Here is a 22,266-nt window from a genome sequence, read left to right as displayed (position 1 = left end):
TTAAAAACAATACAACATTAAATATTAAAAGCTTCCCTATACAGGGCTGCCTTCAGATGTCTTTTAAAGAGAAGATAACTGCTTATTTCCTTCACATCTGAAGGGAGGGCATTCCATAGGGCGGGTGCCACTACCAAGAAGGCCCTCTGTCTGGTTCCTTGTGACCTCACTTCTCGCAATGAGAGAACCGCCAGAAGGCCCTCGGCGCTGGATCTCAGTGTCCGGGCAGAATGATGGGGGCGGAGACGCTCCTTCAGGTATACTGGGCCGAGGCTGTTTAGGGCTTTAAAGGTCAGCAGCAACACTTTGAATTGTGCTCGGAAACATACTGGGAGCCAATGCAGATCTCTCAGGACCAGTGTTATGTGGTCTTGGCAGCCACTCCCAGTCACCAGTCTAGCTGCCACATTCTGGATTAATTGCAGTTTCCGGGTCACCTTCAAAGGTAGCCCCACGTAGAGCGCATTGCAGTAGTCCAAGCTATGCTATGCTATGCAATTTGGACTGAACCTGTACATTGCTACGTGACACAAAGGGTTTTGTAGAGCACTGAAGCCCTCCAGCTGACCACACATTAGCCGTCCAGCTTCTGAAATTGTCACAGGCATCACACGTATCTTTGAAGTCATAAGGACTAGATACTTAACAAGGAAAGACAAAGTTCTCCAGTGCTGAATCTGATTCCTGTGCCGAATGCCACCCTGAACCCGATCTTCTTTCCCCTTGCTCTCATCTTACGCCACCTCTGGACATAATCTCTTGTTTTGGCTGCTGTAGCCTAACAGGTGTCCACAAATCTTGCTTTGTATCTGAAGACGCAAAGCAGGAAGCCCAGAAGTCTTAACACTGCTGCATCCGCTGCTGCATCCGCCAAGCATTGTTCTTGGGTTGGGGGGAGCAAAATAGAAGCACTAAGAATATCACCACCTCCCAGCAGAGCAACTGACGAAATTCTGAATTTCCTGTCTCCTCTGAGCTGCTTTCCTAACCAGCCTGACAGCTGCCCGTTTCATAGCCTCTCCTTCTGCAACAGCTTCTGGGGCTGTTCAGCAAGAAAGCTCAAGACTTGCACAACGCAAAGGAGAAAATGATATCTCCACCCCCACCCTATTTCCAAACTACTGTGCCGTTGTCTCTTCAAGACTGGCCAGGAGTGCCTTTCTTCAGCTTTGGCTGGTTTGCCGGACTGGATCATTGCAACATGCTCTGTATGGGGCTGCCCTTGAAGACGACTCAGGCGGGGGTTCCATTGAGATCTCATATAACCTATTTTGAAACAGCTGTGCTGGTTGCCAGTGTTTCCGGACCCAATTAAGGTGCTCACAATAGTGTTTAACGGTGCTATTTTTCTAGAAAAAGAGGTGCCGGAATTCACCATGAATGCCTCCCTTGTTCTCTTAGAATGGCAATGGCATCTGCCTGAGAGGTGCCGGAACTGAGTTCCGGCTGGAAAAAAAGCCCTGGTGTTTAAAGTCCTACATTGAGAGCCAGTGTGGTGTAGTGGTTAAGAGCAGTAATCTCGTAATCTGGTGAACCGGGTTCACGTCTCCGCTCCTCCACCTGCAGCTGCTGGGTGACCTTGGGCCAGTCACACTTCTCTGAAGTCTCTCAGCCCCACTCAACTCACAGAGTGTTTGTTGTGGGGGAGGAAGGGAAAGGAGAATGTTAGCCGCTTTGAGACTCCTTAAAGGGAGTGAAAGGTGGGATATCAAATCCAAACTCCTCTTCTTCTACATGCTTCAGGCTCCAAATATCTGAGAGGCCGCCTCCTTCCCTACAGACCTCAAGGGCTGAGATCAGCAGAGGGGATCTGCTCTCAGAGGCTTCGCATGGTGGTGGCCCATGAGAAGAGGGCCTTCTCTGTGGTGGCCTCTTAGCTGTGAAACTCCCTTCTTGCAAAGGTGTGCCTGGCACCTGCATTGTACGACTTTTGGGGGATGCTGAAGCTGTACCTCTCTACACTAGATTTTGACACCTGAGGCATTTGGTTTTTTAGGAATCAAGTTTCTTTCATGGTTGTAAGTTGTTTTTAGTTGATATTAATATTGTGCTTTTTATTGTGCTGTTAGGCTGTTAAACGATAAATAACGTAGCGAAATTGACTTGTGAGGTGGTGTGTTGTTTGATAAGAGATTGAGTGTTTGGGGGGAGGCTCATTTAATTTCATTGTTCACAGGTTGTACAATGACAATAAAGGTATTATTATTATTACAGAGGTACCTCTGGTTGCGAACGGGATCCATTTTGGAGGCCTGTTCGCAACCCGAAAAGAACGCAAACGCGTCTGTGCATTCGTGGGTCGCAATTCGCCGCTTCTGCTCATGGGCGTGATGTCATTTTGTGCATCTGCGCATGCGCAAGCGGCGAAACCCAGAACTAACCCTTTCTGGTACTTCCGGGTTGCTGAAAACACGCAACCTGAAGCAAACGTAACATGGGGTATGACTGTAATATTATTATTTAATGCTGTTACCCATGCTCAAACCTTAGGGTGAAAAGCAGGCAATAAACAAACAAACCATTTGCCCTCCCCAGCACCTGAGGGCCACAAGTGAGCCAAGGGGGCACGTGGACAGGCCCCCTCTCCCACAGTGCTCCACCTGAGGCTTGTTGCCTTAAACAAATGCAGCTGGGGGGGCACAGCCAGCACACACCCCCTGGACAGCGCATGCAAGACACCCCCTGGACAGCGCATGCAAGACACCCCTGGACAGCGCATGCAAGACACCCCCTGGACAGCGCATGCAAGACACCCCTGGACAGCGCATGCAAGATACCCCCTGGACAGCGCATGCAAGACACCCTACAGCCAGGGCTGGCTACCTCTCTGTCTGCTTTCTCAGCCAAGGGTCTTTGCCAAAGGCACTGCCCAGGTCATGTTGAGTGATGGGGACTCAGCAGGCATGACAGAGAGCCGTGCTAACCAGGCCAGGAACAGCAAAACCATCTCCACCACTGCATTGGCTCAGGCGTATGGGAATGGGGCAGGGGGAGGATTTGCAGAAGCAAGTTCCAGAGTTTTGACTCTGTGTTGTGTGAATAAGTCCTTTCTTTCATCTGTCCTGAATCTCCCAATGTTCAGCTTCACTGGATGTCCAAAAGTTCTATTGTTACGAGAGAGGGAGTAAAAGCTTATCTCTATCCACTTTCTCCATGCGAGGCCTCATCTTAAAAACTCCTGTCGTGTCTTACTTGCCTTTTCTCTAAACTAGAAAGTCACAAATGCCGCATCTTAGGTCTCCCACATCCTGCCTGGTTTGGCCCTGAGCTTAGAAACAGATGGTGTTTCCTGTGTGCATTTGGGGCAGGTGGGGGCAGGGGGCAGAGGACAACAGCTCAGCTGGACTGAAAAGCAGAGAGTTCACTAGGAATCCAAAGACTCCCACCAGATGCTCTACAGGATTTGTTCTTCTCCATCCTTGACACCCGGGACCAGAGTGGGGCTTCCGCAGACCACTGCCAAGTCATTCACCAAGTCAGGAAACCCCTGGGCAAGAGATGTTGGACACAATATAATGTTGGGAGACTGGGAAAGGTTGTAGGAGAAAGGGGTTAGGTTTACTGCATGTACGGTATTAAAAGAAAACATTATGAAAATGATGTATAGATGGTGCTTAACCCTGGTAAAATTAGCAAAGATTTACCACACGACTGATAATTTATGTTGGAAGTGCAAAGAAAAAGAAGGCACATTTTATCACATGTGGTGGACGTGTCCCAGGGTTAAGGACTTCTGGGGAAAGATTTATAATGAGTTGAAAAAAATGTTGAAAAATACATTTGTTAAGAAACCAGAAGCCTTTTTACTTGGAATAATAGGACTGGAATTGCCCAAAAAAGATGTTACGAACAACGAGAGGTTCAGAGCTGGCAAAAATTAATGTAAAATTAATGAATGTTAGAAAAATGTGGGAATGAAGCTATATGGCTTTAGTAGAAATGTTATAAGGAATTAAGTATAATTAGATTATTAGAGTATTAAAAAAAAATAAGGTTAGAATATGTTAAGATAATTATAGGATAGAAAACAGAGGAAGATGGAAAAGAATTACTGAAACAATTAACAGAAGTGGAATACAAAAAGGGAGGTGTGAGGAGGTCGTTGAAATAAGCGAATGAAGGATAGGATGTTGAAATTGTATGATGTGTTGTAAATTGTTTTTATTTTGTTGTGTTAGTTTAATATGTTAGTGTTGTGTGGTGTTTTTGTATTGTATTGTCTATTTTGTTTTGTAATGTCTGTAATGTTTAAACTGTTGGAAAAGTAATAAATATTATTTAAAAAAAAACAAAAGCAGCACTGAGGTCCTTGAGAAAGAACCCCCCCAACCCTTAAATGTACAGCTCACACGTCCTGCTCAAAAGGACCCCTCGAAGATAAGGCTCCAAGGCTTCTGTGATTCGCAGACACAATTTCCATCAGAAGCAGCTGAGTTCCTGCCTCTTTCCAGATGTTCTGGTGTGGGAGCTGAATTCTATTTGGCAACCCAAACTCTGAGCATCCACTGCACCGGTTGGGAGGAAGGAGCAGAGCCAGCTGTGCAAGGAAGCCTCTCTCCCTCCAGAGAGGAGATTTTGGAAGCAGCTGCTCTAAAGAGAAGCAAGCAGGGGCAGAAAGCGCTAGTTCAGACCGCGGGCCCATTTCCAGTAGGAAAAGAGGAGCAGAGTGGTCCCAAATGGGTGTACCTGGAGGAGGACGACGGCTGGAGCTACAAGGCAAACAGAACTTTTTTAAAAAAGTGGTGGTGGTCTTCTTCTGGTGGACACAAGAAGAGCCTGCAGGATCAGGCCAATGGGGGCCTATATAGCACAGCAGGGCACTCTCCCCTCCTGCAGTTTCCAGCATTTGGTATTCAGAAACATTGCTACCTCCAACTGCAGAGGCAGAGTGAGGCTGTCATGGCTAGTAGCCATCGACAGCCCTCTCTCCCATGAATTTATCCATCTTCTTTCAAAGCCACCCAAGCTGAAGGCCACGACTGCTTCCTGTGGGAGGGAGTTCCACGGTTTAACTATGCCCCACATGAAGTACAACTTCTTTTTATCTGTGCATGTCAGTTTCCCGCTATTGTAAGGCCTTAATTTCTAGTCAACTAGTTTACGTTTTTATTACTGCTTTCATTCTTCTGAGCTGCTCTGACCTTTTTGGGAGCATTGACGAAATCAAAATACCTGCAGGAGATGTTTTAAATTTTGAGTTCTTTGCACTGCCTGCCCAATTTGAAATGACTCAGCCATGAAGCTGGGTGTCACCCAGCATTGCACGCCCAGTGCCCACTGTTTACTCACCAGGGCTGATTCTGCATTCGCTTTGTGTGCGCATGCATTTTAAATTTTTTTTGGAGGGCCACACTTCCTCCCCCCCCCCCCCAATTATGGGGATAAAATGCCACTGGGGAGACAACATATGCTGCCTCCTGCCTAAGCTTCATTGAGGAAGCTTTAAAAAGCCACACAATTAATGTTGGGGCCTTTGTGTGCAGTGCAAACACTGGTGTGTTATGAGGATGCAAAGCTTTGCAATAATCCAACCTAGAGTGACATTGGCCTTTGGACCAGCTGTTACGCCTGCCGTCCATTCCTCCTGCAGCAGGACCACTGGGCCTCCCCTCTCTCCCCGCCTCCTCAGCCACCCTCCTCCATCTCGGTCTGCTCTCCTTCCCATCTGGCCTTGCGGAAAGCCGCTCCATTTGTCAGCCTCTCTCCTGTTAATGGAGACACAGAACCATCCATCTGCCTCATGGCAGCGTAGCTCCCAGCAGCCCAGGGATGAGCGATGGAGGAAGGAACAGAGAAGGGGAGGAAAGAGGCTGACCACACCAGGTGTGGAACAACCAGACCTGCAACGTGCAGAAGCACAAAAATAAACTCCGCAGCACACTGCGCTACCCTGCTTAAAAGAGGCTATTTTGCACACACCATCACCTTGTTCGCCCATTTAAAGGTAAAGGTAAAGGGACCCCTTTACCCTGATGCTTTCGAATTCTGGTGCTGGAGGAGACTCTTGAGAGTCCCATGGACTGCAAGAAGATCAAACCTATCCATTCTGAAGGAAATCAGCTCTGAGTGCTCACTGGAAGGACAGATCCTGAAGCTGAGGCTCCAAGGCTTTGGCCACCTCATGAGAAGAGAAGACTCCGTGGAGAAGACCCTGATGTTGGGAAAGATGGAGGGCACAAGGAGAAGGGGACGACAGAGGTCGAGATGGTTGGACAGTGTTCTCGAAGCTACAAACATGAGTTTGACCAAGCTGCGGGAGGCAGTGGAAGACAGGAGTGCCTGGCGTGCTCTGGTCCATGGGGTCACGAAGAGTCGGACACAACTAAATGACTAAATAACAACAACAACAAAGGGATCCCTGACAGTTAAGTCCAGTCGCAAACGACTCTGGGGTTGCGGCGCTCATCTCGCTTTACAGGCCGAGGGAGCTGGCATTTGTCCGCTCCACAGACAGTTTTTCCGGGTCATGTGGCCAGCATGACTAAGCCACTTCTGGCGCAATGGAACACCAACACCAGAGCAGTGCATGGAAACACCGTTTACCTTCCCACCTATTAATCTACTTGCACTTTTTGATGTGCTTTCGAACTGCTAGGTTGACAGGAGCAGGGATCAAGCAATGGGAGCTCACCCCGTCACGGGGATTCGAACTGCCGACCTTTTGATCGGCAAGCCCTAGGCTCTGTGGTTTAGACCACAGTGCCACCCGCGTCCCTTCTGGTACCCATTTACTTCTTGCATTTTTTCAAGGTGGCGTACATGGTTTCCCCACTTGTTATGTAATCTCAACAACCCTGTGAGGTACTTTAGGCTGAGAGAAGACAGTGACTGGTTCAAGGTCACCCAGTGAGCTTCATGGCCAAGTGGGGAATCAAAGCCTCGTCTCCCAGGTCCCTGGCTTCCATGGCCAGTCAGGGCTACCCATGGACCCTGAATGCACAAAGAGGTTCTCAATAACACCCAGTGGAAACCTCCACTTTCAGTGCTGGCCGTGGCTCAGTCTGAAGCAGGGTGTGTTTGCTTCCAACACAGGGACAGGAATCCTGAGAGATGGAGGTTCCTTCTGTTGGAAATGGAAGACTACTCTGTCAGAATAACACTGGGTGCTTGGTGTGGGGCTGTCAAAGGGAGGGGGCTGACCCCACACTTTCCTGCAAGCTATTTCACATGATGGGAACCAGAAAGCTGAACAGGGCCTTGGACAGTCCCACGGCTGAATTGAGGAAACCGGACCCACCAGCATTTCATAAATTAATCCAGGGACGCCCTGGTCACCTCCCTCTTCCCACCCCAAGGCTCAGAACCTTCCTCCCGCCCTGACCCACTGCCAAGGGCACAACTCAGTTGTGTAATGATGAGCGCCAACTGGAACTTTTCCAGTGTTTTATTACTGCAGATCATGGCATCAGTACAGTTGGCATAAACTTGATTTAAAATAAACCCCTCAATGGACTTTCCTGACCCTGATAAGAGTCCTTATCATCCTGGAAAGCTTCCTGATCTCTCAAGACTTTATGTAAATATCAGCACAGTAATCTGTTGTTAGCAAAATTTAATTCACATCTCCTCCAAAAAGAACGGGCTCTACATAGAAGACAGGAAACAAACAAAGATAAACCAGTTATTCATTTCTCACTAGGATTATATTCTTTCACCTACAAAGTCAGGTAAGCAGAATAACTAGCAGACAAGAACATGTAAGAAATGAATAATGAAACAGAGTAATCAAGGTGTTCTTACCAAATTACTCATCTCAAAGACCCCTTCCCTTCCCCATAACCTAACAGTGGCCCAAACAGTACTTACACTTTCAATGGTTTGTCAGCTCTAACATGGACCCCTTTTCACTCTGTGCTCTCAAGGACCAGCCTGAGAGCTTTGCTCCAGGTATCCGCACCCCTCTCCCCTTCTTGCTGTACTTTTAGCCAGAGTCTGTGTCAAACGCCACACATTCTGTCTTTGGGCTTTTGACAAGGAACCTCCTTGTCCTCTTTAGATCAAGCTGGGTCTGTGCTGCCTGCTTCTACTGTAACTCTGCTCTCTGAAGCAGCATGTACACATATCATCAGTTTCATGACAAATAATAAGCCAACCTTTTGGACAAGGGAGTGAGTGCTGGATATGCAGACACACACTTTTGTAGCAGTCGCTTCTGCTCAACTCCTTTAGAAGCCAAGAGGTCATTTGATCCTTAGGTTAAAGATATACTACCAACCTCTATTCATCCTGCAATAGGTTACTAGCTGCCCAAGAGGCAGCTCAGCAGCTGAGGTGCGGGCACAACAACAGAGTGAGCATTGATTGGCATCTTGAGTGTTTAGCTGCATGCACAACCCTGGGCTCCACCAACCTGGCACCTTTGGGAGGTTTTGAGCGGCAACTCCCATCAGATCCAGACAACACAACTGTAAGATGCTGGGGCTGATGGAAGCATGTTGATGCTTAAGACAAATGGCAGTTGTAGGTCGTGTAATACACTATAACATGCATAGGCAAACTCAGCCCTCCAGCATAGCTGTCAACTTACAGATTTGAAAATAAGGGACCAGCAGTCTCGAAAATAAGGGATCAGCAGCCAAAATAAGGGGTTTTCCAAGCACAGGTATGTTCAGCTTCTGAGCCCCTCCGAGCCAAAGGCAGAAAGCCCAGCCAGCAGCCAAATGAAGCCTCAAGCGGTGGTTCCCACAGCGCAGCAACCCGGCAAAGGGGATGCAGCAAGGGAAACCACTGTCACCTCTCCGCTGGGAAGCGCTGAGCAAAGGCAAGTCCCCAGGCAACGCGGCCAATTTGATCGGCACAAGGCATGCAAGCTCCACCCCCCAGTCGTTCTCAGACTCCTTATTGGGTGAGCAACACAGCCAAGCAACACAGTTGGAGCCTCCCTCCTCCGTGGCCGGCAGGGAGAGGAGCTGCTTCCTTTGAAACTCGGGGAATTTAAGGGACATCATCAATAAGGGACAGCAGCGGGACACAGCACTGGGATAAGGGACTTTCCCACCAAATAAGGGATGGTTGCCAGCTATGCCCTCCAGATGTTTTGAGACTACATCCCTGACCACTGGTCCTGTTAGCTAGGGGTGATGGGAGTTGTAGTCCCAAAACATCTGGAGGGCCGAGTTTGCCTATGCCTGCACTATACCTTTAAAGCACAATTGGATCAAATCCTTCCTCTCAAACAATTCCAGGCAGTTGCAAAGTTACAGTTCCCAGCAATCCTTAACAAACTCCAGTGCCCAGAATTCTTTGATGGGGGAAATGTGCTTTGAATGTGCTTCAAAGGTACAGCACGTCTGCAACCCCGGCTTGAAACATCTGGCGGGCACCTGGCTGCAGGAAGCTGCAAGCCAGAGAAGTGTAGCAGAGATGCATTTGCTGGCTAACTCGGAACTCCAGCAGGGAGACGCCTGAAAACCGATACACAGCACCAAATCTAGCAGCATTTTTACAAGGTTTTGTTTTGTTGCTAAGAGTAAAAACAAAAACAAAACCGGGACAGTGATCTAGCAGAGATCAGAAAACAGGGGCAGATGGAGGGGTTTGCATGACTCCTGGCCTTAGGGAGAGAATTTCTGCTCCTTGCGATTTCCAGAGTGTTACCTTTGCCTACAGCAAGAAACACCAAGGGCAGACATACGAAGGCATGCCATGCGGTGGCACCTTTGAGGGCTGGGCTGCCTCCCCCAGAAGGCCTGCAGGCCCATCCTCTGAAGTGACAGCTCTCATTTCAAAAAGGGAGACCTCAGCCTGCTTTCTCACAAGAGAAACAGGCTTCTTTTGGCATCAGTTTCCCAACTTATAGAATCAAGAGAACATAAATGGCAGGATTTGATCAGCCACAATACATTTTGCTTCCACATACATAAACACCTTTGGGGGTCAAACTGACACCCCCCCACAAAAGCCATAATCCAAACTAAAAATAACTTGAAAACTATTTTCTTGATCCCAGCAAGGCCATCTGCTCTGCAAACCAGCAGCTGCTACCCAGGTGAAACAGCAGCAGAATTGCCCCCTAATCCAAAGTCTGGCTGCCAGACCCTTCAGGAGAGCAGTGGTGCTGAGCTACCCTGGGCAGCACCAGGGCAAAGGGTCAAGAGGGAAGTGAAATGGCATTAAGCATCTGTTTGCTGAGACTAACTTTCAATTTAATCCTGTACTTCATGTTTTTTTGAGACTACAATTCCCATCATCCCTGACCACTGGTCCTGTTAGCTAGGGATGATGGGAGTTGTAGTCCCAATGTAGTCTCAAAATCCTGCACTTTCAATAGTTTTACTATATTGGCTTGCTCTCTCTCTCTCTCTCTCTCTCTCTCTCTCTCTCTCTCTCTCTCTCTCTTCCTATATAAGATTTTAAAGCACAACTTTCTTTCCACCAAGGAGCCCAAGGTGGCACACATAGTTCTCCCCTTCCCCATTTTATTCTCCAACAACCCTGGCCCAAGATCACCCAGCAAGCTTCCTGGCCGAGTAGGAATTTGAACCCTGGTCTCACAGGTCCTAATCTGACACTCTAACACAGGGGTCAGCAAACTTTTTCAGCAGGGGGCCAGTCCGCTGTCCCTCAGACCTTGTGGGGGGCTGGACTATATTGGAGGGAATGAATGAATTCCTATGCCCCACAAATAACCCAGAGATGCATTTTAAATAAAAGCACACATTCTACTCATGTAAAAACACACTGATTCCTGGACCGTTTGCAGGCTGGATTGAGAAGGTGATTGGGCCAGATCCGGCACCTTAGTTTGCCTACCCATGCTCTAACACTACATGTCAGAAGATACCTACATGGTGCCCAATCAATCCTGAGTGTGTAAAGGTAATGTAAAGGTAATGGCAGAAATGACTGGCAGAATCCGAGACCAGGGAGAAGAGTCGGCGGAAGAAGACTGGAAGAAGACTGCGGAAGAAGACTGGAAGAAATTCAAAGACTATCTACAGAAATATTGCAAAATTAACGAATGTTAGAATGATGTCGGATAGAAACTAAGCGGTTTCCAGCTGTAATGTTTTAAGAGAATATGGAAAAAAATGTTTAGAAGTAGGTTAAAACTTATTGATAAGGATTTGCTGAATTAACAATTTGAATTGGAATACAAAAAAGGGAGGTATGAGGAGGTCTTGGAAATAAGTTAATGGAAAATAAGTTATGGAAACTTTGTGTGTTTTTATTTATTTTTATTTTTGTATTTTTGTTACTTTTTCTTTTTTCTTTTTGATTTTGTATTGTATTAATATTGAAAACTTTAATAAATATCTTTTTAAAAAAACCAATACAGCATTCAATATTAAAAACTTCCCTAAACAGGGCTGCCTTCCAAAAAAAAGAAAAGAAGAAGTGTGTAAAGGTAAAGGTAAAGGGACTCCTGACCATTAGGTCCAGTCGCGGACGACTCTGGGGTTGCGGCGCTCATCTCACTTTATTGGCCGAGGGAGCCGGCGTACAGCTTCCAGGTTAGGTGGCCAGCATGGCTAAGCCACTTCTAGTGAACCAGAGCAGCACACGGAAACGCTGTTTACCTTCCTGCCAGAGCGGTACCTATTTATCTACTTGCACTTTGATGTCGTTTCGAACTGCTAGGTTGGCAGGAGCAGGGACCGAGCAACGGGAGCTCACCCCATTGCGGGGATTCAAACTGCTGACCTTCTGATCAGCAAGCCCTAGGCTCTGTGGTTCAAACCACAGCGCCACCCGCGTCCCAGAATAGAAGTGTGAATTGCACCCTATTCTGCATCCTGCATATGCTTCACACAAGGATCCGGTTCACATATGCATGCCTCTGTTTCTTGACACCTGGTGGTAGCAGCTGAATGTGACAGAAGTTCTATCTGCGCTGCTACATCCAATCTTAGAAAGGAAGCAGGTTCCTCGTTGATCTGGACTGGTATCCATCATCTTTGCTGGCCTGAGAGCTGCAGCTTCTTCCAGATAAGCGAAACCCACCCCCACATGCCTCCCCCAACTTTTTGCTGCTTCTGACTGGGAGGTCTGTGGCAATCTGCAGCAAGGGCTTAAATCTAGCCCAGATGCAACTCAGCAAGCCGGTCTCTCTAACACACTCTTAAGGAAGCAATAGCATGTCAGCGCTGGAAGACCCCAGCAGCGGATCGTGCATAAAATTCAAGGCTTCCTTCTGAAAGAGCAAGCAAGAACCTAAGAACAGTCCTTCTGCTGGATCCGGCCAATGGTCCACCTAGTCCAGCATCCTGTTCTCACAGTGGCCAACCAGATGTCCATGGGAAACCAGCAAGCAGGATGTGATCACAAGAGCCCTCTCTCCACCTGTGGCTTCCAGCAACCGCCTCCATCTTAGCTGGAGACAACTTTCTGCAGCTTAGGCAAATTATGCAGATCAGTCATGCACACATTCCCCCCTATTGTGCATGGTGACTTTTATTTAATTGCTTTAATTAAATCCAGTGGATTTCAGGGCAGCGTACAATAATAAAAATACGATGTAATTTTACGAAACCCCAATAATATTCTTCAAACAGGGATAGGAAACTTCCGATTCAACGTTTTATGGAAAGCCACATTGCCAAGTGCCATTCAAGTCTTGCTTTGCTCAACAGGGGAAGTTCCTACTGTTACAGCAGCCTTAGGCACTTGGGCATTCTGCTGACTTGGCTTAAAATTAATGGGAACTGAATATACTTTGTCTTGACCAGATTTCCCCATGGTTCTTAAAAATTGTTTTTAGCCAGATTTAAGCACACAACAACACACTGCCACCCTTCAAGGAAGGATACAGTTTCTGCCCTGGTGGCTTAATTTTCTCCCGGGCTCTTTGCTTAAAGTCAGAAGTGCTGCGGCCTCAAAATTCTGGAAATCGCCCCCTTTGGCTCTGCTTCTGGGCTTTCCTCCACAAGCAATGCCTTCCCTTTTGCCAGCTGCAGTTCCCCGCACCCTTCTGCCAAGAATCTCAAATCCTTGGCTTAGAAACCCACCCTGCACTCTCCCACTGATCTTTCTTCCTTCTGTTTCAATTAACCCATCCATTGGGTCTCTATGGCTGCAGGCACCAAGGTCCACTTGGACCCCTCTCTCCTGTTTCCCCTCTTCTAACAGTTGTATAGCTCTCCACAGTAGTTCTATAGCTCTCCACAGCCTTAAAAGCGAATCCAGACTTTTGGCTGCCGCAGGGGCAGCCATCCAGCCCATAAGGCAGACTGAAGTGGCTGCCTCAGGCTGCAGAACCCCACATGGGGTGGCACTGCAATTGCCACTGCTGGGGTCATGCGACTGCGGCTTCCGGTGGGAGCTCACAAGCTCTCACCAGAAGTCACTGCACCATCCAGGTGCACCTATGCAAATAAATTCCACCTGTCCAAGTGGAATTCATAGCCAACAAAACTTGCTATTAGTCTGCCTGCTCAAATATGCATATATTGTAATTTCTGGGCACTTTAATAGCATGGAAGGCAAAGGCAAACCTTTTCTAATTTGTAAATAAATAGTTTCCTTTCCTGGTTGCCTGGGTCTAGTTTTCACTTCTGCTAGGCAAATGGGCAAATCTACTACTCGGAACCCTCTGGCACACTAATAAAGAAATTAATCAGCTTGAGCATTTGGTTTTTGTATCTCCCCTTCCCAAAAGTTAGGAAACGAGCCCAGCTTGGAACAAAAAATGCTTCTCTCTGCTTAATGCAGCATGTTCACTTAAGCCTCATTAAGGTTTCCCAGACACTGTTTAACTCTTCTGAAATCTTTTTTCCTAGATTTTCAGCATTTAGCAATAATTCATTTTGTAGAAGAATTTAGTTTAGCATCCATTCCTTGCTTATTTCATTACATTTCTATCCCACCTTCCATGGAATTCAAGAGCAGCAAAGCTATGAAAGGGTACAAAGCGGGTCCCCAGATGTGGATCAGAGTACATTGAACCCAAGTGTGTTTCCAGGGTTCATGAGTCCTCCTCTGGGGGTGGGGGGCTTGTTAAACAAAGCAGGGCTCTCTGGTCTGTTTAGGTTTGGCCTACTGGAGCTGCTGGGGGATGCGGGTGGCACTGTGGGTTAAGCCACAGATAATAGGACTTGCCGATTGGAAGGTCGGCGGTTTGAATCTCCGCTATGGGGTGAGCTCCCGTTGATCGGTCCCTGCTCCTGCCAACCTAGCAGTCCGAAATCACGTCAAAGTGCAAGTAGATAAATAGGTACCGCTCCGGCGGGAAGGTAAACGGCATTTCTGTGCGCTGCTCTGGTTCGCCAGAAGCGGCTAAGTCATGCTGGCCACATGACCCGGAAGCTGTACGCCGGCTCCCTCGGCCAATAAAGCGAGATGAACGCCGCAACCCCAGAGTCAGCCACGACTGGACCTAATGGTCAGGGGTCCCTTTACCTTTACTGGAGCTGCTGGGGACTGAACCTGGGACCTTTTACATGCAAAGTTTGTGTTCTACCACTGAATGGCATCTTCTCTGACCCAGCTGCTTAGTGACAAGATGAAAATCGAGGAGGCCTGAGTCTTAATGCCAGAGCTATCAAGATTGTTAGGGTCCTTTTAGAACACAAAGAAGCTGAAGCTAGGAATGCATATGTTTAGTAGTCCTAAAACAAACTGATCACTAGAAAAAGTCAGAGAATTAAATGTTGTTCATGCTGCCCATCAAAACTGAGCACAGGAGAACTGTTGGAGCAGAGTGCTGCCTGCAGAGTCATTTAAGAACCGAGAACAAACCACATATGAACTATCAGGGAAGAATGTGGTGCTCCACCCCCTCTTTCACACAGTCTTGGTGGAGGAAGAAATGAAGAAGGGGCAGCCAGCAACTGATTCTTCTGCACTTGGGAGCCAGAGATATTATTATTTTTAATATCACCCATCCTTAGCCTTCAGGGACAGAGCAGATTAAGAAATATGCAGATGTGGTGCTCCAGAAGAGATCTTGCTGAACATTAAACATTATACTGGAGGTTATTTGCTAGAGCTGGACAAAACGGGAGAAAGACTTTGAGCGAGTCTCAAAGGCAGGCAGAAGAGAAGCAAAGCAAAGGTTTGTAGATGGAAATTAAGTCCATTGCAAGAGAAGAATCTTTTGGCACTAACAAAAAAACTGGTAGACGTTTATTGAATCTAGGCCTACTTCATCAGATGCAATGGGACTTAATGCAGGGGGAGGGAGCCTGAACACACCCAAATTTACAATCCAGTGCATTTAGGAGGCATGTCTGGGGTACAAGCTACAAGAGTAGCATGCAAGCTCTTTCCACCCGGCTAAAGTCCACCCCCCCCCCAAAAAAAGCTAATGGTTAACAGGAACAGACAGACTCACCCCTACGCGTAGTGCAGCACTTTGCAAAACTCTCAAGCCCCACTTTCTTCCTCTTTCAGCCGCCCCTCCCCCTCCCAACCCACTTCCTCATCTTCTGCGGAGCTGAGAATCGGAGTCCCAGTGGCAGATAACAAATTACCCGGGTGGGGGGAGAGATGGCACAGCCAGCCACAAAGGCAGCGACAGTCCATCACGGGGAGGGATGAATAGAGAGACACAAAGCGATGGGGAAGGAGGGAGGGAGGAGTCACCCACTTAGAGTAAGGGAATCCCCTCCCCAAATTCCCAGTTCCTGGGGTGGCCTCCCTTAATTAATTAATATCCTCTTCTTTCACCCCACTCCAGTGCCTCCCGGGGCTCAAGAGAGAACCCAGGAGTCCTGGCCTGTCCCACCCCCCCACCCCCAGCAGCACAAACTGTTTCCTCTTAACCACTAACTACACTAGTGTCAGAAAGTCGTCCTGGGCCCGATCCTGCCTGCACAAGCACCCAGCGCAATGAATGGGAGCCACAAAGGGTCCGCTCCTCCCCCCAATTCCCATTCATTCATTTCTCCATCTGAACAGCTGCTTGCGCAGGAGACCCTCCTCTTCTCCGCGCCCCGCTCCGGGAAGGATGGGCTCCAGATCACTAGCTCGCCTCTCCGTCTTCCGCAGACGGGTTTACTCGGAAGCAAGGCGGTTGGGGCTGAGCGGATAGGTCAGGGGTAAGCGATGGGAAGGGGGGTTCCGCTGGACACCCCCCCCCCCCGCCAGTCCCGCCCAACTCCAAGAAGGGCGCAGAGAGAGCAGCCGCCTTCTCCGAGTTGGGCGCCCACGACTCTAAAGGGGCTTCTTCCGAGGGGGGGTTCCTTCCAAACTCGGCCGATTCTCCCCAGGCAGCACCCCCCCAACCCCCCATGCAGCTCGTGGGTCTCTTCTCCTGTCCGGCCGTCGGAAGATGCGGAGAGTCTTTCGGCCCCCGGGGTGGTGGTGTGCGTGCGTCTTTGTTGCGCCCCCTCCCTCCACCTGGCGAGGTCCGGCTGCAACTTACCGGGAGCGCCCCTCCCCGGGCCCCGATCCCGCGGCTGGGCGTCCTCGCAGGCAGCAGACGACGGCGGCCGCCGCCCGGATCCCCTCCTCGCAGCTGCCGGGGGAGGAGTCCCCGCCCCCGCCGGCCGGCCGGCCTCTCTCTCGGGCGCCCCCTCCCCGTCGGAGCCCAGCCAATCGCCGCGCCGCCGACGCCCCCCTCCCCGCGCTCATTGGAGGCTCCTCCCGCTGTTGGGGGGCTGGGGGGGGGTGAGCCCGGCCAGACAATGCTCCTTGCCCGCCCCTCGCTGGGCTGGAGGGGCGCTAGGGGTCCCGGCCTCTGGGGGTCCCTCCAGGGTTGGCAGGGTTTTGCTAGCTTCAGATCTCCAAAAACCTGCTGCCCCTTTTGGAGCAAGAGAAGCCAGGGCAGCCAAATGGACCGTCACGTTGGTTAGGGACCCCCAGGGGTCTTCTAGTCCACCCCTCTCTGCGTTGCAGCTCCAGATTTCCCGAGCAAGGACTTATCTCGCCAGAGTGGTGCATGCTCTGGTTATCTCTCGCTTGGACTACTGCAATGCGCTCTACGTGGGGCTACCTTTGAAGGTGACCCAGAAACTACAACTAATCCAGAATGCGGCAGCTAGACTGGTGACTGGGAACGGCCGCCGAGACCACATAACACCAGTCTTGAAAGACCTACACTGGCTCCCAGTATGTTTCCAAGCACAATTCAAAGTGTTGGTGCTGACCTTTAAAGCCCTAAACGGCCTCGGTCCAGTCACCCCTGGAAGCCAAGGCGGTAAAAAAACTTAATATGGATTCAGATTGGCCAAAATATGGTGAAATTCTAGAATACGATGGTGAAAAGATTAAATTACAGAGTATGGAGAAATTAAAACCCAAAGTTCGAGACTGGTTACATTACCAGCAGATCTATGAAACGTTTAAGCAAGACAGGAAAGTAGGATTTCAGAAGGAGAGGTCGAAGCTAGAAATAGAATTATTGGAGCCCAATACTAAGAATTTGTCTAGAATGTATAGTTTGCTGCTGAAATGGAATACACAGGATGAAACAGTAAAATCAGCAATGATTAAATGGGCACAAGATATTGGTCACGATATCATGTTTGCAGACTGGGAATGGTTATGGACCACAGGTATTAAATTCACGGCGTGTAGTGCCTTAAAGGAGAACATAATGAAAATGATCTATAGGTGGTACATGACCCCAACCAGACTAGCAAGGATATATCATTTGCCCAATAATAATTGCTGGAAATGCAATGAATGTGAAGGAACTTTTTATCACCTTTGGTGGACCTGCCCGAAGATTAAGGCCTACTGGGAGATGATCTATAATGAAATTAAGAAAATCCTTAAGCGGACATTTGTTAAGAAACCGGAGGCTTTTCTCTTGGGCATGGTCGGCCAAACGATACTAAGGGAAGATAGAACATTCTTCATGTATGCAACTACGGCGGCAAGAATTCTACTGGCAAAGTATTGGAAGACTCAAGAAATACCTACTCTGGAAGAATGGCAAACCAAGGTGACAGAATTTATGGGATTGGCAGAGATGACCGGCAGAATCCGTGACCAGAGGAGAGAGACGGTGGAAGAGGACTGGAGAAAGTTTAAAATATATCTTAAGAACAACTGTAAAATTTCGGAATGTTAAAATGTCAAAGGGTATGAAATACAGAATTATAGCTGTTAAATTTGAAATATGAGAGAATTTAAGGAAAAATAGCTTTGAACTTGAATGAAGGATTGTTAAAAAATGATATTTTAAAACTAAGGATGCAGTGAAGGGGAGGTTTGGGGAAGCCACATTATGTGTTAGTTTGTCTTGTTCAGTTGTTTTTGTCTTGTGTGTTCTGTTATGTTTGTGAAAACTAATAAAAAATATTTTTAAAAAAAAAATAAACGGCCTCGGTCCAGTATACCTGAAGGAGCGTCTCCACCCCCATCATTCTGCCCGGACACTGAGGTCCAGCGCCGAAGGCCTTCTGGTGGTTCCCTCGCTGCAAGAAGCCAAGTTACAGGGAACCAGGCAGAGGGCCTTCTTGGTAGTGGTGCCCGCCCTGTGGAACGCCCTCCCACCAGATGTCAAAGAGAAAAATAACTACCAAACTTTTAGAAGACATCTGAAGGCAGCCCTGTTTAGGGAAGATTTTAATGTGTAATAGGTTATTGTATTTTAGTGTTTGGTTGGAAGCCGCCCAGAATGGCTGGGGAAACCCAGCCAGATGGGCGTGGTATAAATTATTATTGTTGTTGTTGTTGTTGTTGTTGTTATTTTTATCTGCTTTGAAAACCCACAACGAAGGAGAGTCCGCCACATGGGGGGTTGGATGATCCTTGGGGTCCCTTCCAGACTCTCCTATTCTGTGATTCCGAGAAAGTCCATCCCAATGTTCAAAAGAAAGTTTTGCCTCATGTTGAGTCACAATCTCCTTTCTTGCCATTGGAATCCAATGGCCATTTGTCATTTGAGAAGACTGAGAGGACCCGAACCAATGGATTCAAGTGAGAAGAAAGGAGATTTCCACTAAAGATTAGAAAAAACTTTCTGACACTAAGAGGCGTTCAACAGTGGAGGAGACTTCCTTCACTGGAGGTTTCTAAACAGACCTTGGATGGTCACCTGTCAGGGATTCTTTAGCTGTGATTCCTGCATTGGAGGACCCTGAGTCACAACTCTAGAATTCTGATTGCCTCCTTTGTTACCTGCCCTCCTGTGCCCAGGTGACTGTGGAGGAGCGCAGTTGCTCCACGAATGAACCATGGATTCACAACTTTAATTAAAAGGGGAGCGGGTTAACAAAACATCAGTCAGATCTATGAACCTGGGGGAATTCATGCATCTTAATCTGATGCTGGACACAGACAGTGTAGGGCGGGCTCTATTGTGCTGGTGGGGAGAGAGGAGTCCCACGCCTGGGGAGCCCCAAGGAAAATGCTGCTTTTCATAATCACAGCAGGAGCTACAGATGTTGGCACAGCCTCTGCCACTAATGGACTTAAACATGCAAACATCCCCTCCTATTGTTCTTTAGTGAACCCTTTTAAAATCACGGCTAGTCTTCCACAGAATGAAATTCAGGAAACCCAAGTTAGAAAAACAAGGTTTCCCAAGGTTATCCACCAATAAAAGAGGTGCGTTGACATTAATTCTGCACACTTTTGAAGCTCCTGCATGGTGCCTCTCAGCTGAAATAATTCGAAGTATTCACAATCATTCATGTATGTGCTGATTGCCCTCCGTATCAAGTATCTAATTGCAAGGAAGTAAAACCCTCCGTTTATTTTCCTCCACAAAGGGCTGTTTTCTTATTGCCATTAGTTTGGCCTTCTTTTCTACGGTGTCACATTAAACATTCATTAGAACTCAATTTGGGCAAGTCGCATCCAGTATTGTTGCCCAAAATATTAACAAAAGAGCCAACTATTTCCTCTGGGAATAGCTAAGTTATTGTGGCCCTTGAAAACGGTTCCTAAGCATTCACACACATTCATACACACCCACACCAGCTAATTATTGCATAAGTTGGGGCCTTGATGGCAAAGAAGTGAAACGACTAACAGGAATGGATGAGAAACTGTTACCGTATTTTTCGCCCTATAGGACGCACTTTTCCCCCTTCAAAAATGAAGGGGAAATCTGTGTGCGTCCTATGGGGCAAATACAGGCTTTCGACTGAAGCTTGGAGAGCAAGAGGGGTCGGTGCGCACCGACCCCTCTAGTTCTCCAGGCTTCAGGAAGCTATCAGCAAGCCTAGGGAGCCCACAGGAGTTCCTGCAGGGCTCCCCACGCTGCGGATAGCAGCCTGCTGCCATACCCCTCGCTGCGGATAGCAGCGCCGTCATACTGCTGTTCCCCGACCTGGTTTTTTTGGGGGGGGGAATAAAGGAAAACAAATTTTCCTTTATTTCCCCCCAAAAAAACTAGGTACGTCCTATGGGACAGAGCGTCCTATGGGGCGAAAAATACGGTAAGTCAGCTGTCTTTATAAATTATGAACTATTTCTAGAGAGCCAGCTCATGCAGGAGACAGACCTGAGAGGGAAGCTGGTAATATTTCACACATGGCATGTGCCTGGACTAGCAACAGGTTCGTTTTTTTGTGGGGAGTGGGGCTAACCCCCTCTTGGAATGAGAAAGCCAAATGGATGAGAGCATTATCAGACAGGCTTTGTTTCAGAAAAAGCTATCCGAGGCCTGTTTCAGCAAACACATCGCTCTTGAAATGCCAGTTTTTACTCCATCTTTATTGTCCTTTGAAATACAACCAGGGCTGACCCAACTCATTAGGCACTGCAGGAAACTACTTGGGACAGAGATGTGGGGGCTGTGCCACCCTAGATATTTTCAGACTGCACCTTTCATCATCCCTGGTATGACAGGTGGAGGGGGAAGGGGGGGCAGGCTGGGGCTATGGGAACCAGGCAACAATTCATCCATCTCTTAATTTGACTAGATCAGCAACCCCAGGATTATCATTGGGGGGGGGGGTAAAGCAAGAGGTAGAAGGTTCCCTGGAAAACCCTTAATTCAGGGGTCATCTAGTCCAACTTCCTGCAGTGCAGGAACCACAGCTAAAGAATACTTGGCAGTCACCACCTCATCAGAGCAGGGACTTGGCCTCTTGAACCCTGTAAAACATCAAACACACACTGGTGGTGCTATGTAAAGAATAGCATTTGCCACTGTATATATCCATTCAAAAATAGTGGTACAAGACCAAGGTGAGCTACTGTTTTACTCTGCAAGGCGTTCAATATAGGATGAAGAAGCTGGTTCAATTCCTGGATTTATTTTTTTCTGGAGGCTTGCAGGGACGACAACCTCTGACTTTGTGTTTAATTATTTTGCTACACATTTTGTTCAGCACTTAATAACCTTAAGGCTAATGGCATCTTCATTCTGTAGGGGCCCTTGGTTGAAGTCCTAAGTGCATGGACTGCAAGAATCAATTGCATTAATCAAATTGAGATGCACCATGCTGGGGAAAAACTGAAGTTAAAAAGCTCCAGGTTATTACTCAGAAGGGGACCGAAGGGTTACAGAGAGGCAAACCCAGTTTCCGGCTTTCCCTGATGTAGCTGTCCAAGGTACTGCAGTCTACAGTACCTGTAAAAAGAAAAACCTGTTGAGTTTGCTAGCGTAGCACAGAGACAGAAAGAGCTCTCTGTCTCTGGGCTCTAACATCAACTACGTCTTATTAAACAAGCATTTGGAGTGAGCTGGCCATCTGTTCATCTTAATGTTGGTTCTTCTGTCTCCGAAAAATGACCACGACAGTCCAGTTGCAAAGTTGCATCTAGGTCAACTTTTATTTATACTGAACAGCTTTTAAAAATACAGAATAAAATAGCATTTATCTACTATTATTCACAACATCTGGTCCAAATATTACATATTTCTTAAATATTTCAACGTTTAATAAAGCAATGTTAGAAAAAAATATCCCAACAAAACACAACAAAATTCATAAAAATCTCAATAAAAGAATTACACATCTCAGAGAAAAAACCCAACTTGGTTTGTAACATGAGATTGTGCAGTCAAAAGTCATTCACAAAAAAAAAACCTCATGGGAAAAAGAATATTATTATTTATCCCCACTGTCTAAAAAACAGTCAAAAGAGTTTGTTACATCAAAAGTTGTTATTATGAACAGACCAAAGAGGAGAAAAAGAAGATGCACTAGAGTTTGGATTGACAGCAAGATGGTTCACTTGGAAAGATGTCAGGCAATACACAAGGGAATTCTCTGCTATCAAATATGTACTGATGACTAATCACAGCCACAAGCAAATTATAACCAGACAGGAATGTTTCTGATGCCACTCAAGGTGAATCCTCAATACTTAAAGCAGCCCAGCACTATAACGGTTATAGAGACTAATGGGCAGAAGCTAAATACTGGTGAGCACGTGGCCGCCTCACAGCACAGATGGGAAAGGATCTACCACTACAAAATG

At 47.6% G+C, this 22,266-nt stretch overlaps 1 protein-coding gene across 3 annotated transcripts in view; it reads right to left on the bottom strand.

Moving 5' to 3' along the window:
* RASSF2 (Ras association domain family member 2) overlaps window positions 1-16,416 on the bottom strand; it is a 41,385-nt gene extending 24,969 nt beyond the window's left edge. Inside the window, exon 1 of one of the 3 annotated variants that reach the window (XM_081922578.1) lies at window positions 16,304-16,416. The gene's annotated coding sequence lies outside the window, so the exon portion shown is untranslated. Of the gene's footprint in view, window positions 1-3,386; window positions 3,474-15,271; window positions 15,308-16,303 lie in introns of those variants that run through there. The other 2 variants (XM_081922579.1, XM_081922580.1) reach the window with 2 other exon arrangements.
* Window positions 16,417-22,266: the final 5,850 nt, after the last annotated feature.

The sequence above is a fragment of the Podarcis melisellensis genome (assembly GCF_964234715.1).
Source record: "Podarcis melisellensis genome assembly, chromosome: 8".
In the NCBI taxonomy this organism is placed as follows: domain Eukaryota; kingdom Metazoa; phylum Chordata; class Lepidosauria; order Squamata; family Lacertidae; genus Podarcis; species Podarcis melisellensis.
This window is presented reverse-complemented; position numbering and strand designations above follow the sequence as displayed.